Source organism: Electrona antarctica (assembly GCF_951216825.1).
Source record: "Electrona antarctica genome assembly, chromosome: 22".
In the NCBI taxonomy this organism is placed as follows: domain Eukaryota; kingdom Metazoa; phylum Chordata; class Actinopteri; order Myctophiformes; family Myctophidae; genus Electrona; species Electrona antarctica.
Window position 1 is genome coordinate 11,781,669 of NC_136805.1, and position 4,342 is coordinate 11,786,010.

The window sequence follows — 4,342 nt, forward strand, 5'->3', positions numbered from 1 at the left end:
GTGAACGAATTTAACCCTAGCATCCTTATTCTGGGTCACGCTGTGACACATTGTACAGAGCCAAAAGTCAAGTTCACTAGTAAGTATTCAGGGTTTTATGTGGTTAAATCCCGGCTCCTCCTGTCCACATGTCGAAGTGTCCTTGGGCAAGACACTGAACCCTACATTGCCTCCAATGAGTCGGTCGGTGTAAGCTTGCCACCATTGGTGTGTGAATGTGGGAAGTGAGGACGCTGGCGTCGACTGTTCGCCGCTTCACCTCCCAATGTGTGAATGAATGAACCATTGTAAAGCGCTTTGAGCACTTGGAAAAGCGCTATAAAAATGCAATTCATTATTATTATTATTAAACATCTGGAAATACACATTAAGATTAATCCAATGAATTAATGGAAAGGTTTGTAAATAAAGAAACAAAAACATTAATTTACACAGTATGCTGTCAAACAAGTCTATGAAGCTATATGAAAATGTTTTATGCAACACTTGGTCTCTCTCAGCTAAGGGGTCCTTTGCTTGAAGAACATTGAAGACCCCCCTGCCCTAAAGCACAGCTAGGGCTCCATTTCCGTCACCGCTAAACCCCTTATCCCTAAACTTCTTTGCCTTTTTTTTTACTATTTTGCAAAACATTTTTGAATAGTTAAAATGGCCAGTCTACAAGCTCACAACGTGTCAATGTAGATTGGCTAGTTGAATTATTCAAAAATGGTTTTTCAAAATAGTAAAAAAAAGGCAAAGAAGTTTAGGGATAAGGGGTTTAGCGGTGACGAAAATGGAGCCCCTAGTCTCCCTGGAGCCCACAGCCTTTATGCTTCAGACACACCCGTCTCGCTATGATTAGCCTTGCTATAGCTGGCCTTTGTTTCAATGACTGACATGCTGTGTGTTCTAGGCCAGGATACACAGTATAGTGTTAATTTCACTCAGAGAGTGTACACATTTAACAAATGGGCAAAATACATATTGTGTTGTCTTTGATTAGAAAGATCAAAGGGAAGACATACTTCAGTGAATAGCTCTGCATTTCATTTCCGAATATTGTGTTCAACCCGTAGTGAAATCCCCACTACATGACTCCCACGATAATGGGACAAGTAAAGTGACATGACATTAATTGGTAATGTCATTCAGAAATGAAACAGTGCAGAAAGGTCAGGTGATTGTGACAAGTCCTGAAATTACTTTGTCCATTTGGGCCCCTTTCCTTGTGTCCAATTAATTTGGAGACAAAAGATTCCAGTGTACAGTACATTATCTGAGTTACAAATGGATAATTTTAATACTGAGGATTTAGGCCTACTGTATAGGAATAGGAAGCATGCAGTACTTTATTGTTTCGACCATTTAAATCATGAATTAGTATTTTTTATTAAACCTCAAATTCACACTCACAGCATTTGATCTCTTCTGATTCAGTATGCAAGACTGTGTCTAATTTATTCCACCAGAGGGCAGGCCAGGATCAGGAAAGGATTTTAGCATGCCACACCTTTTAGATTACTTTGAACCCGGCATCCCTATTTTGGGTATGTCATTATTAGGGGTGAAAATAGCACATTTATACAAGCTCAGAACACATCATAATCTGACACGATGTGAATTTTGGAAAAACTGTTTTTATTTATTCAAAACAGAGAGTGTGTCATGTCAATCCATCATAGATTGGCTATTTTCAGTTTATAGATCTGCTAATTTTTCTGAATGTTCACCCCAGAACAGGGACTATGATTGATTTATTGAAAATTAACACGAACACAATATGCTTTGTCTCTATCAGCCATTAGGGGTCCTTTGCTTGAAGAATTGAAGACCCCCCTGCCCTAAAGCACAGCTAGTCTCCCTGGAGCCCACAGCTATAGCTAGGGTTCAAGTCTTCAGTTGCAGCGATCACTCCTGCAGCACGTTACAGTCATCAGAGACGGGTGAGACGCCAGAATCCTGCAGTTTGCTTCCTTCATACAGCGCCTGAAGTAATTTGGCGCTATGGACAGATTGAACACAAACAAACAACAAATTGAAGCACCTAAGGGACAGAGTTGTTTTCCAATGAATTTTACCTGTAGATCTTTAAGATGTGGGCCTATTTATTATGTATTAACTGTCAATCAATGTCTTGCTCAAGGACACTTTGAATCACACTTGGCACATTATTGTAGATCTGCTACATTTTGAAAACCTGTGAAATATGACATTTTGCATAATGAGTACTTTCACTTCTGGTACCTTTAAGTTGATGCCAATACTTTACTGCTTTTGTACGTTTACTCAACATTTTTAATACCAGACTTTTACTTAACATAACATATTATACTTACACAACACTTAATGTAACATATTCCCATATTGTGGTATTGATATACTTATATTTGACTTATACTGCAATAAGTCAAATATGTGAGTAGGTGTCCGTGATCACTAGTCAGTAGGCTAGTACTTACGGATGGGGGGCAGGTAGTGCACGTTGGCACAGACATCATATCCATTCCTACAGGTCTCCATCTTCAGCCTACAGCCTCGACCAATGCAGTTGTTGCAGGTCAAGCTCTCTCCTCCTACAAGCAGTGGTAGACAGTACATTTACTTGAGCAGTGCAAATTTTGATTTTAGTTTAGTCATAGGTTTAGTCTAGTTTTACTTTAGTCGACTAAATATACGATTTTAGTCGACTAAATCTACAGGTGATTTTGTTAACAAAAAATATTTTGTGAGCTATTTGCGTTGTGAGCTTGTAGAGAGCACAACCAAACCTGGTACCAAAAGAAAATGTACTTTGTAATTTTGTACTTGAATATCACAAGTAATGTGGTGTGTTTGTAATGTACGAGAATGCGAGTGTGATATCATGCACACCATTTGATACATTTTCATTATGATTGAATGAATTCACCATGGCACGTGTGATCAATAATAAAGCAAATTGCCAAACATAATAGGTGCTTAAGCATGACTAAAGATTCCTTGTAGGACAAACAGAAGACTGCAGTCAGTTGACAACCTCTTTGTTCCAGTATGTATTTCAAAAGATAATTTTTGTTTTAATAAAAGAGAAAAAAAATAATTGTATAGGCCTACATTTTAAAACAAAAACAAATCTAAGACATAAATAAATATTTAATAAATATTTAAGTAGTGAAACTAGTTGATCTACAAGCTTGCAATGTGGCAAAGCAACGTCTTGTAGATGTGCTATTTTCACTAGTTTGGGTCCCGGGAAAACCTCTCCTTTGGGTATCGACCTGAAAGGTTTGGGAACCAAACAATTTACAATGTAGGCATTAGTAGACGCTCTTAATCCAGAGTGATTTACATTAAGCAAGAACAAAAAAGCATGGCAATACATCACATACAAAGTAGTTATCATGAATCATATGTAAGCTAAGAACGTAACACGGTAACAGTAGTGGACTATCTGAAACTATGCATGCATGTACTATATACGTAGTGCTATGTTTACATAAACTGCTATCTAAGTCTACATAAAATGCTATCTAAGCATTGTATGAACCTATCAACTGTTTGGTTTCACTTCATACAAGTTTCGCATACTATGAACTCACCATAGCTGAAGGATATAATAACCAAAGAAATCAGAATCACAGTCTTCATCTCAATCCGCTCCCTCAGTGCTGCACTTCAGCTTCAATCACAGAAATAAATGGGTTTGTACTTACCACCATGCAGCAGTGTGTCATTTTATACTTTCCCAGATTGCTTGATGTTGTCCAACATTGCGAAACCTGGGAAATTCAGCAGCAGACTATGGAGTCATTATTGTGCCAAAACGTTTTTTTGGTTTCAGGTGTGTTTTTTTTTCGCTTCTCACTTTGCTCACTTTCAGGTGCCAAAAAGTTTCAAATTACTTTTGGCACAGATCTTGCATGGGGGTGCGGCCTCAACCCTCCTGCCCCGTGATGTCATCAACCTGCATCCAGGAAATGTAGTTTAGAACAACTCTATGGTTTAGAAGCATACTGGTACCTACAGTTCAGGTAATACTAATAGTACTACTACTACTACTACTACTACTAGGCATAATAATAATAATCTTGCCACACTAATTGAGAGCCCTGCGCCCGTTTGTTGCAACAATTAGTAATTAGTCAGAATTACTGTACCGTTTGTATTTGTATAAAATACCATGTTATTGCGCAACATTTCATGGTGTTGCAAATTATATCACATTTTAGGCCACACCCCGTTCCACTGCACGCACGCACGCACGCACGCGCACGTGCACACACACAGGGCGCAGCAGTACAGTACGGTACAGTACAGTACAGTATGGTACAGTGCGGCACAGTATAGTACAGTGCGGTACAGTATTGTACAGCACAGTACA

General features: G+C 38.6%; 1 long non-coding RNA gene across 1 annotated transcript; it reads right to left on the reverse strand.

Moving 5' to 3' along the window:
* Positions 1 to 1,629: 1,629 nt before the first annotated feature.
* Positions 1,630 to 3,660, reverse strand: LOC306914936. The gene is made up of 3 exons (XR_013788763.1): positions 3,561 to 3,660; positions 2,442 to 2,555; positions 1,630 to 1,984 (listed from the first exon to the last, which is right to left on the reverse strand). It is a non-coding gene; the product is annotated as an uncharacterized lncRNA (long non-coding RNA).
* Positions 3,661 to 4,342: the final 682 nt, after the last annotated feature.